This window comes from Odocoileus virginianus, unplaced genomic scaffold (assembly GCF_023699985.2).
Source record: "Odocoileus virginianus isolate 20LAN1187 ecotype Illinois unplaced genomic scaffold, Ovbor_1.2 Unplaced_Contig_1, whole genome shotgun sequence".
In the NCBI taxonomy this organism is placed as follows: Eukaryota; Metazoa; Chordata; class Mammalia; order Artiodactyla; family Cervidae; genus Odocoileus; species Odocoileus virginianus.
The window spans coordinates 2,941,994-2,954,542 of record NW_027224318.1 but is presented as its reverse complement, the minus strand read 5'-3'; the positions used below and the strand labels follow the sequence as shown (position 1 = coordinate 2,954,542).

The following is a 12,549-nucleotide window of genomic DNA, read 5'->3' as shown; positions in this document are numbered from 1 at the left end:
TTAAAATGATATTCTTCAGTCATTACTGCATTAATTCCAACTTGTGCCTGAAAATGCACTTTTATTTTCTTATGACTGATGCAACATTTTCATTAGAATGTTTATCATTTTCCATAGACTATTATCAACACACAATTTCCCAACTCATGATTATCTTTCACAAAGTAAATATCATGTAAAAAGTGTTGTAATTGATAAGTTTGATAATTTTCTCTACTGCAGGTTATATGCTCTGTTGTTGGCTATATTTCACATACCCATTTTCTGCACTCAACTATTTCACTATTTTCATGGTTTCATTCACACACTGACCTAACAAAGCCATTAATGATTATTGATATAATTCAAAATTATTTATGTGCCTTGTGTTGCGCTGTGCTTAGTCGTTCAGTCATGTCCAACTCTTCGCAACCTCATGGACTGTAGCTCGCCAGGTTCCTCCGTCCATGGGGATTCTCCAGGCTAAGAATATTGGAGTGGGTTGCCATGCTGTCCTCCAGGGGATCTTCCCAATCCAGGGATTGAACCCTGGTCTCCCACATTGTGGGTGGATTCTTTACCTTCTGAGCCACCAGGGAAGCCCAAGAATACTGGAGTGGGTAGCCTATCCCTTTTCCAGGGGATCTTCCTGACCCAGGAATCAAACCAGGATCTCCTGCATTGCAGGCGGATTCTTTATCAGCTGAGCTACCAGGGAAGCCCTTTTGTGTGCCTTAGGATATTCTAACCACTGTGTTGCTTGTTCCTTGTTCTTTACTTTACTTTCTCTTTTCCCTTTGTTCCTTCCTTTCATTCCTTTTTTTTTTTTTTAAGTACAACTACATAGCCTCTTTCCTTATGTGAACATTTTCTCTTTATTGGACCATAGCCTACTTTCTGAAATTAATCAGCCCCTGAATTTTACCAAATCATTTTGATCCAAATGTGTTTCTATGTTTTCTGTTAGGTGTAAAATATATACATATGATTTATTTCTTTGCAACGGGATATTTTCTAATACTTTCATTTTTTATTGTTAAAATGTAGGTTTCACATTCTCCAAAAAAAAAAGGATGCATGTGAAAATATACTTCAATTTAAAGAATAATAAAGGTGCAAGTGAATTAATAAGCACCAGTGACTTTCCCAATACGATTTTTTTTTTACCAGTGTCATTTAATAAGTTAGCTAGCATTTTCCTCTTGGAAAATTAAAACTGTTCCTAATTTTCCCACGCCATCAGCTTGTTTCCTTTATATGCATTTGCACTAGATCTAAATCATTTAATCACTGTTCTACACTTTTAAACATAACAAATTACTACTGTAAGACATTCTTCTTACAATAGTAAGAAGAATATGATTTTGTGTAACCTGTATAAGATTTTAAGTAACCTGTCATTTTTGCCTATTCTGCAAACTCCTGTATTCTATGTCATTTCCTGTATATGCACAGCTTCATATAATTTAAACTATGTCTGCCATGGACTGAATATTTATGTCTTCTCCAAATGCTCATATATTTGGAGGTGAAGTATTTGGGAGGTAATTAGATCATGAAGGTGGAGCCCTAATGAATGGGTGCCTTTAAAAGAGGTCAGAGAGCTAGCTAGTTCTCTTTCTTCCATGTAAGGATCAGTCAGTTCAGTTCAGTCGCTCAGTTGTGTCCGACTCTTTGTGACTCCATGGACTGCAGCACGCCAGGCCTCCCTGTCCATCACCAATTCCTGGAGTTTACTCAAACTCATGTCCATCGCATTGGTGATACCATCCAACTATCTCATCCTCTGCTGTCCCCTTCTCCTCCTGCCTTCAATCTTTCCCAGCATCAGGATCTTTTCCAATGAGTTGGTTCTTCGCATCAGGTGGCCAAAGTATTGGAGTTTCAGCTTCAGCATCAGTCCTTCCAATGAATATTCAAGACTGATTTCCTTTAGGATGGACTGGTTGGATCTCCTTGCAGCCCAAGGGACTCTCAAGAGTCTTCTCCAACACCACAGTTCAAAGAAGGATACTGAGAAGTTAACAGTCTGCAACCTGGAAGAGGGCTTTCATCAGAATCCAATCATGCTGACAACATGATCTCACCCTTCTAGCCTTCAGAACTAAGAGACATAAAGTTCTACAGTTGATAAGTCACTCAGTTTATGGTATCTTATTATAAGAGCCTAAACTGATGAAGTTGGATTTAGAAAAGGCAAAGGAACCAGAGATCAAATGGCCAACATCTGTTGGATCATCGAAAAAGCAAGAGAGTTCCAGAAAAACATCTATTTTGCTTTATTGACTATGCCAAAGCCTTTGACTGTGTGGATCACAATAAACTGTGGAAAATTCTGAAAAAGATGGGAATACCAGACCACCTGACCTGCCTCTTGAGAAACCTGTATGCAGGTCAGGAAGAAACAGTTAGAAATGGACATGGAACAATAGACTGGTTCCAAAATAGGAAAAGGAGTATGTCAAGGCTGTATATTGTCACCCTGCTTATTTAACTTATATGCAGAGTACATCATGAGAAACGCTGGGCTGGAAGAAGCACAAGCTGGAATCAAGATTGCCGGGAGAAATATCAATAACCTCAGATACACAGATGACACCACCCTTATGGCAGAAAGCAAAGAGGAACTAAAGAGCCTCTTGATGAAAGTGAAAGAGGAGAGTGAAAAAGTTGGCTTAAAGTTCAACATTCAGAAAACTAAGATCATGGCATCTGGTCCCATCACTTCATGGGAAATAGATGGGGAAACAGTGGAAATAGTGTCAGACTTTATTTTTCTGGGCTCCAAAATCACTGCAGATGGTGATTGCAGCCATGAAATTAAAAGACACTTACTCCTTGGAAGGAAAGTTATGACCAATCTAGACAGCATACTGAAAAGCAGAGACATTACTTTGCCAACAAAGGTCCATCTAGTCAAGGCTATGGTTTTTCCAGTGGTTACTGTATGGATGTGAGAGTTGGACTGTGAAGAAAGCTGAGCGCTGAAGAATTAATGCTTTTGAACTGTGGTGTTGGAGAAGACTCTTGAGAGTCCCTTGGACTGCAAGGAGATCCAACCAGTCCATCCTAAAAGGAGATCAGTCCTGGGTGTTCATTGGAAGGACTGATGCTGAAGCTGAAACTCCAATACTTTGGCCACCTGATGTGAAGAGTTGACTCATTGGAAAAGACCCTGATGCTGGGAGGGATTGGGGGCAGGAGGAGAAGGGGATGACAGAGGATGAGATGGCTGGATGGCATCACCAACTCAATGGACATGAGTTTGAGTAAACTCTGGGGGTTGGTGATGGACAGGGAGGCCCGGCGTGCTGAGATTCATGGGGTCGCAAAGAGTCGGACACGACTGAGCGACTGAACTGAACTGACTGAACTGAAGCTAATGAAGACAGTGTTCAAAGTCATTGTTTTATAACAGGCTTTTTTAAAAAGAGTTCTTTGCTCCCTTGTTTTTTTTTTTTTTTTAATTTTTATTAGTTGGAGGCTAATTACTTTACATCATTACAGTAGTTTTTGTTATACATTGATATGAATTAGCCCTGGATTTACATGTATTCCCCATCCCAGTCCCCCCTCCCACCTCCCTCTCCACCCGATCCCTCTGGGTCTTCCCAGTGCACCAGGCCCGAGCACTTGTCTCATGTACCCAACCTGAGCTGGTTATCCGTTTCACCCTAGATAATATACATGTTTCTATGCTGTTCTCCTGAAACATCCCACCCTCGCCTTCTCCCAGAGTCCACAAGTCTGTTCTATACTTCTGAGTCTCTTTTTCTGTTTTGCATATAGGGTTATCGTTACCATCTTTCTAAAGTCCATATATATGTGTTAGTATATTGTAATGGTCTTTATCTTTCTGGCTTACTTCGCTTTGTATAATGGGCTCCAGTTTCATCCATCTCATTAGAACTGATTCAAATGAATTCTTTTTAATGGCTGAGTAGTATTCCATGGTGTATATGTACCACAGCTTCCTCATCCATTCGTCTGCTGATGGGCATCTGGGTTGCTTCCATGTCCTGGCTATTATAAACAGTGCTGCGATGAACATTGGGGTGCACGTGTCTCTTTCAGATCTGGTTTCCTTGGTGTGTATGCCGAGAAGTGGGATTGCTGGGTCATATGGCAGTTCTATTTCCAGCTTTTTAAGAAATCTCCACACTGTTTTCCATAGTGGCTGTACTAATTTGCATTCCCACCAACAGTGTAAGAGGGTTCCCTTTTCTCCACATCCTCTCCAGCATTTATTGCTTGTAGACTTTTGGATAGCAGCCATCCTGACTGGCGTGTAATGGTACCTCATTGTGGTTTTGATTTGCATTTCTCTGATAATGAGTGATGTTGAGCATCTTTTCATGTGTTTGTTAGCCATCTGTATGTCTTCCTTGGAGAAATGTCTGTTGAGTTCTTTGGCCCATTTTTTGATTGGGTCATTTATTTTTCTGGAGTTGAGCTGGAGGAGTTGCCCTCAGATTGGGAGAAAATAATAGCAAACGAAGCAACAGACAAAGGATTAATCTCAAAAATATACAAGCAACTGCTCCCTTGTTTTGTTCCATTGATACTATTTATTGTTTTTCTAATTTCAGTTTCATTGATTTCTGCTTGTATCTGTATTATTAGTGATACTATCATTCTTCTTGCCTTGGTTTTAATTTACTTTTATAATTTTTCAAGTTAGGAGCAGATATTATCAAATTGAGTCTTTTCTTCCTTTCTAATATAAGCATTTAATGACATAAATTTCCCACATAGCACTTCTTTAGCTAAGTCCACAAAATTGTGATATGGTGTATCTACATTTTCATTCAGTTCAAAATATTTTCCAGTTTCCTTCAATAGTTTCTTTTGATCCATGGTTTTACTAATTGTACTGGTTAATTTCCAAATATCTGGGGATCTTGATGATATAAAATAAAATAAATGTCAAGGCCTTAAATGCTACAGTGAGGAGTTTCTACCTAATGTGCTGACCAATGGGAAATCATTAATGATTTTTGAGAAGTGTGCTGACATGATCAGAGCTATGCTTGAAGAAAGACAATCTTGAAGGATAGAATGGATTGGAGGCAGGAAGTAGGGAGGTAGCTAAGGGTCAGCTACTCATCCTCACCAACTATGCCATATCATGCTGTTACATGTATTGAATTTCTCTCTGTTCCTGAAAGATCATTTCTCTAAGTATTCAAGTTACTTTGAATTTAAATGCCAATTTAAATGTACTAACAAATTCACTAGTTAGTCATCTAATTAGTACATACTTTAACTATCTACATGAATGATTGATTTAACCATTACCATGACCAAGTCAGTTAAATTGCTTGGTTTGGGCTAAAATTGTTGTTAGTGGAGTAGATATTTGTATTTAATATATGCATTTCAAACTACAAGTAATTGCTACTTAGAACCTAAAATGTAATTGTCATGAGACATAATTAATTCAGAATCTTATAAATCTCTGCCTAATTCCTGAATCATATATCTAAATGTCTGGTCGCTATATATTTTTATAAGGTCTCAAGCTCTTTTAAACCAAAGCATTTATTTTAATAAATCTCTTGGAACTTACCAATTCTGTGGAAGTGGAACAATTGTCACCCAGCATGTGTGACTTACAAGGTAAACAAGATGAAGTTGGGCTGAGCTCATAAAATGGCATGTGCATCCCTGACCTGGGGAGAGTGGCACCTGGTTGGTGGTGCCTGTCTCATATTAACCAGAGACAAAACAACTCCTTGTTTATCCCAACTTGGCTTTTTGCTTGTGCCCATGCTTGGCTCATGCCCTGGACACAAGGGAAAAGAAGGATTTCATTCTATTCAGTGAAGATGCTGCGATTTTAAAAATTTTTATTTTTTCAATACAGTTAAATGTTACAACATCCGTATTATGAAGTCAGGAATTTGGAATAATTTCTTGAAGATATATAAGGAAATAGGAATAATTGCTTGCCACAAATGGGAAAGGACAAAGCACTTGAAGTCATGCCTTGAAGTTAAAAGAGTCTGGTTGGCCTTTCACTTTCCCCTACTTGGCTCTTCACAGACAGTCAGCGGTAGAGAGACTCTTGAGTCATGAATCAGAAACACAACATTCATCCTGAAGTCACATAGTCACTTTCAAAGAACACTACAGAACTTTTGTGACCAAGACCCTTTGTGTCCTTCCCTTCAACATTGTTTTCATTGTCACTGTGGCTCTTAATGTTTTGGGGTATGGATCCTTTTCAGAATCTGATGAAAGTAAGGGAAATGGGAAATTTTGCCAAGAAATTCTCTCCTAAGTGCATAAAATTTTGTCTATAATTTCAGAACGTTGATAGATTCCTCCCTGTGTGAGGTTTGTGTCCCACAAAGGATATGTTGACGTCCTAACTATGACCTTATTTGGAGAAAGCGTCTTTCCAGATGTAACAAGGTCATTAGGGTGGACCCTAAACCAATATACTTGGTGTCCTCACAAGTGAGGGAAAACAATGTGAAGACATAGACACACGAAGAGAATACAATGTGAAGACAAAGAGATTCAAGTGATATACCTATGACCCATGGAACACTGAAGTTAACAAGTGTCACCAGAAGCTAGAGCAGAGCATGAAACAGATTCTCCCTAGAACACTCAGAAGCAGTCCAACATTGCTGACATCTTGATTTCAGACTTATGACCTTCAGGATAGTAAGACAATACATTTCTGTTGTTTTTATCCTTCCAGTTTGTAGTTTTGTTTTGGCAGTCCAAGGAAACTAATACAGATTTTGGTTGCTACTGTAACAAATATCTAAAATATAGAAGCAGATTTGGAATTGGATAATGGGTAGAGTGGAAACAGTGTCAGACTTTATTTTTTTGGGGCTCCAAAATCACTGCAGATGGTGATTGCAGCCATGAAATTAAAAGATGCTTACTCCTTGGAAGGAAAGTTATGACCAATCTAGATAGCATATTAAAAAAACAGAGACATTACTTTGCCAACAAAGGTCCATCTAGTCAAGGCTGTGGTTTTTCCAGTGGTCATGTATGGATGTGAGAGTTGGACTGTGAAGAAAGCTGAGTGCCAAAAAATTGATGCTTTTGAACTGTGGTGTTGGAGAAGACTCTTGAGAGTCCCTTGGACTGCAAGGAGATCCAACCAGTCCATCCTAAAGGAGATCAGTCCTGGGTGTTCATTGGAAGGATTGATGCTGAAGTTGAAACTCCAATACTTTGGCCACCTGATGTGAAGAGTTGACTCATTGGAAAAGACCCTGATGCTGGGAGGGATTGGGGGCAGGAGGAGAAGGGGACGACAGAGGATGAGATGACTGGATGGCATCACCGACTCGATGGACATGAGTTTGAGTAAGCTCCGGGAGTTGGTGATGGACAGGGAGGCCTGGTGTGCTGAGATTCATGGGGTTGCAAAGAGTCGGACACGACTGAGTGGCTGAACTGAACTGAACTGAATGGGTAGAGACTAGAAGAATTCTTAAGTGTTGATCAAAAACTTGGATTACCATTAAGAGAGGATGGTAAAAATAGAATATTACAGGCATATTAACGTTATTGGGGGCTTCCCTGGTGGTCTGGTAGTTAAGAATCCATTTGCAATTCAGGAGACACTGGCTGGATCCCTGGTCCGAGAAGATCCCACTTGCTGTGGGGCAGCTGTGCCCAAGTACAACAATTGCTGAGCCCATGTGCCTAGAGCCTGTGCTCTGCAACAAGAGAAGCCATCACAAAGAGAAGCCTGTGCACCACAACTAGAGAGTAGCCCCTGCTCACTGCAACTAGAGAAAGCCCATGTGCAGCAATGAAGACCTAGCACAGCCATAAATAAATAAATAAAAATATAGTAAAAAAATAAAAGCACTTCTGGTGAGGCCTTAGAAAGAAATGAATGAATTATTGAGCATTGAAGGAAAAGCAATCCACATTATAGAGTGGCAGAAACTTTGTTTGAATTGTGTTTTGCTGTTGGGGGAAATGTAAAAAAAGCCATAAACTTGGATATTTCGCTGAGAAGTTTTTCAAAAAAAGTGTGGAAGATATAACTTGTTTTCTTTGTACTGCTTTTATTAAAAGGTAAGAGTAAAGATATAAATTAAGGAATAAATTATTAAGCAAAAAGCAACCAACACTTAATGATTTGGAAAATTCTCAGTCTATGTAGATAGACTGGAAATAAGGTCAAAGGTGTGGCTGAACAACTATTGGCTACATCACTTAGGTGTGTGCCTTATGGATCCAATCAACCATCTCAGCAAAAGTCAGCAACGGGAATGTGGTGATCTCAGAAGGCTCTGGGGGAAACCCCATATCAAATGATGTGAATTCCCTTGACATTCACAGAAGACAGGTTTTTGAGAAGTATACTAACATGGCATAGTTAGCCTAGATTGAAAGGGACAGAGGTGGGACAAACTGAAGGAAACATGACTCTAAGGGCAGAGCCATGGATGCAACAGCCAGAGAGAGCACAGGCTGAGGGGGCAGAATTGCCTCTTTGTTTCCAGAAGGTAAGGCCCAGGACTAAGAGGGAAGAGCATCAAGTCACAGAGATTTAGTCCTAGGCCCTGGAACCTAGTGAAATCTGCCCTATTGTGAACTTACTTTTAGACTGACACCTTTTTTTCCTTCCAATTTCTCCCTTTTAGAATAGGATGTATAACTTTTATTTATTTATTTGGCCATGCCCTGTGGCATGCGTGATCCTAGTTCCCCAACCAGGAATAGAACTCATGCCCCCTGTAATGGAAGTGCAGTGTCCCAACCACTGGACCACCAAGAAGTCCCTAGCATGTCTATCTTAAGCCTGTTCTATAATTATATATTTGAAGCAAATTTCTTTTCCAGGTTTCACAGGTATATAGATGAACAATAATTTTGCCCCAAGATGGGCCATATTCTGAGTCTCACCTATAACTTATTTAAATGATGCATTGGGTAAGATTTAAGACTTCCATTGATTATACTTAGATGATATTTTGGACTTAAAGTTGATGCTGGAATGGGTTAAGACTTTAGGGGATGTTGGGATGGAGTTAATGTATTTTGTACATGAGAAGTACATGAACTGGGGGGTGTGCAAAAGAAGATTGTTGTGGGTTGAATTGTGTCCCCCCCAAAAAAAAAAAAAAAAAAAACACATGCTGAGGGCTTCCCAGGTGGCGTTAGAGGTAAAGAATTTGCCCTTCAATGCAGGAGATGTAGGAGACGCGAGTTCGATCCCTGGGTCAGGAAGATCCCCTGGAGAAGAGAAATGGCTACCCACTCCAGTATTCTTGCCTGGGAAATCCCATGAACAGAGGAGCCTGGTGGGCTATAGTCCATGGGATCGCAAAGAGTCAGACACAACTGAGCATGCATGCACACGCATGCACAATGTGTTAAGAAGTTCTAATTCTTGTGTATGGTGTTAGAAACTGTTATAGTTTCATTCTTTTAAAGATGGTTGACCAGTTTTCCCAGCACCACTTGTTAAAGAGGTTGTCTTTTTTCCATTGTATACCCTTGCCTCCTTTGTAGAAGATAAGGTGACCATAGGTTTGTGGATTTATCTCTGGGCTTTCTATTCTGTTCCATTGAGTAATTAGCCTCCAACTAATAAAAATAAATGAAAAAAAAAAGAAGTTCTAATTCTCAGTATCTGTAAAATTGACTTTATTTGAAAATAAGTTCTTTGCAGATGTAATCAAGTCATTATTGTGGGCTCGAATCCAATATGCCTGGTGTCCTTACAGAAAAAGGAAATGATGTGCAGACCACGGACACAGGACAAACACCACATAGAGGTGGAGGCAGACATTGCAATGAGGTATCCACAAGCCAGAGTGTGCAAAGGATTGATGGCCGCCACCAGAAGCTAGGAAAGGAGCATGGAACAGAAACTCCCTGAGAACCCGTCTAAGAAACCAACCGTGCCGATGTCATGATCTCAGATTTCTAGCCTCCAGAACTGAGAGACAACCAATATCTACGGTTTCAAAACACCCAGTTTACCCAGTTTGTGGTACTTTGTTTCACCATCCCCAGCACACTAACCCTACCACCCTAAAGTCTCATCCACATGTTTTTAAGTAACCCGTGAAACCCAAGATCCTTCCATTTTTAGGTATTTGTTCAGCAGCCAGACCTAGCAGCAAGATGTCTTGAGTACAGTACAAAGCAAATTTTGATGCAATTTCTATGACTAAACCTAGAGAATATTCTACCACTTAAGAATCGTTGCAGAATTTAATGAACTACAAAACAGTATGCTTTGAAAACAAGGTAGACTGGGAGCAGAAATTTCATCCTAAAGTTCAGATCCTCGCTGTGACTAACCTTTGCTTACTCATTGATTAATGTGTTTACCTGTCTTCTCCACAAGCATAGAGTTGAATATCAAATTTGCAGATGACTCACTTTTTGATGGATACTCAAACACATTCTTTTTCAAGTGCTAAGTAAAAGCTTATCCTCAGCGAAGTAAAATGCAGGCAACAGGCAAATGAACTTGTCCTGAATACCTTACTAAAGTGTTAGTGTGAGTCCCTTCTTAGGTTGTTAGCTGGGATTACGTTTGTCAGCTTCCAGTGGCCATAGATCTTGGAAATATGGAAAAATACATGTTAAAAGATACAAGGGAATGTAAGTAAAAAATCAGATGATGTGAGCTACTACATCGTATAGTTTTGAGGTCAAAGAAGCTGCTGAAAATTCATGAAATAGAATAGGTTTCAAAAAAATTTTTTTTAAAAGAAAAATTTGTTTCTATTATATTTAACTTTTTTCAATCTCTAAGGGAAAATATATTATTCTATCAACTTTGAATTTGGGGCTCTAATTTAGAAAGGGTTTTCTTTTTTAATTTAAATGTATTTATTTTTAATCATAGGATAATTGCTTTACATTATTGTATTGATTTCTGCCCTATATCAAAATCAATCAGCCATAGGTATATATATGTCCCCTCCCTGTTTAACCTCCCTCCAACCTCCCACCTCCCATCCCATCCCACCTTGGATTTTCTTCTTATTTTCTTTTGTGCAGTGGTAAAAATATTCTTTCCATTGGGTGTAAAGAGAAAATCCAACCATTAGTATCAGGAGAATCATTTATTCATCAAATATTTACTAAGTATCTACTATGTATCTATCATCAAACTGGGCAAAGACAATACAGAGACACATGAGATAGTGTCCCTATCCTCAAGGATTCCCACTGATAGAGGAAGACTCAAAAAATTACAATTATAGTATGTGCTGATAAGAGAGATATCTGATTCATTCAGGATTGGTGGAAGGGAGTGTGGAGGACAGATGCACTCCAAAAGGTAGTAATTGAGTTGAACCTTAAAACTAGCAAGTGCATTAAAGGGAGATGTGATAGCATGGACTAAGGAAAAGGTAAGAAACAGCACATTACATGGGATACACTCACACTAAAAAAGCACTCATTGTGTTTATCTGAAACTCAAATTTAATTAAGTGTCCTATATTTCTATTTTCTAAACTTGGCAACTCTACATGAATTGAATGCATTTCTGTGTCGCTGGAAGGTCAAGTGCAAGTCAGAGGTTGTGAGAGATAGGCCTGGAAAGACAGATGTCAGATCATCAAAAACCAGGTTTGCCAAGTCAGACAACTTGTACTTAGTTTTGAGAACAGTAGTGAACTATTGAAAAGTTTTTAGCAGAAGGACCATATAGTCCTCTTTTAGGTGGGTTCTTCTGGCAATATATGGAGCATTCATCGAAGCAAATAAGGGTAGGGACAGGGGAATTATTAAATAGACTAATGTAAGGTTGATCCCATAGAAATGATGAGCTTAAAATAGTGCAATGGTTGGGGGAGATGGAGATTAGGTGCTGGAAGAAACTTCTAGGAGTAAAGTCCAGAAGTTTAGGTAGTTGACCAAAGGGGGTGAAGAAAGAGAGGGGGAATCGAGAATGACTTCACAGATCCTGTCCTAGTGACAGGATATATGACATGGAAAATGTAGGAGAAAGGGCAGGACTTTTAAGGAAGATGACAAGTTATATTTTGGGATGTTTATTTAGCTGATTGGACTTCCCTGGTGGCTCAGATGGTAAAGCGTCTGCCTATAATGTGGGAGACCCAGGTTCAATCCCTGGGTTGGGAAGATCTCCTGGAGAAGGAAATGGCAACCCACTCCAGTACTCTTGCCTGGAAAATCCCATGGACGGAAGAACCTGGTAGGCTATAGTCCATGGGGTCGCAAAGAGTCAGACACGACTGAACGACTTCACTTTCTTTCTTTTGTTTTCTATTTAGCTGGTTGGCTAAATTCCAACCAAATGGAAATGAGCAGCAGGTATCAGAGGAGTGTTCCATTTTGTCAATGTAGACTTGGGAATTGTTAGCATAGAACTAAAACTATAAAAAAACAAAACAGAGAACCAATTAAGAGCATTCATTCTTGCCATTGGTAGAATTAAAAATCTTCTTGAAGGACAATTGTTACTCTATATAGTTCTTTCTAAACCTGGCTCATCCATGTACCATAAAAAGATTCAGCACAATGAATATACTATCATGGCAGGACACTGTATTAATACTTACTGTAAATCATGTGGTGCAGTTCCTGTTT

At 39.3% G+C, this 12,549-nt stretch overlaps 2 non-coding genes across 2 annotated transcripts; both read left to right on the top strand.

The window, feature by feature from the left end:
* Positions 1-5,641: 5,641 nt before the first annotated feature.
* LOC139033747 (small nucleolar RNA SNORA48) lies at positions 5,642-5,776 on the top strand. Its single transcript, XR_011486226.1, has one exon. It is a non-coding gene; the product is annotated as a small nucleolar RNA SNORA48 (small nucleolar RNA).
* A 6,233-nt stretch (positions 5,777-12,009) lies between these two features.
* Positions 12,010-12,081, top strand: TRNAY-AUA (transfer RNA tyrosine (anticodon AUA)). The gene has a single exon. It is a non-coding gene; the product is annotated as a tRNA-Tyr (tRNA).
* Positions 12,082-12,549: the final 468 nt, after the last annotated feature.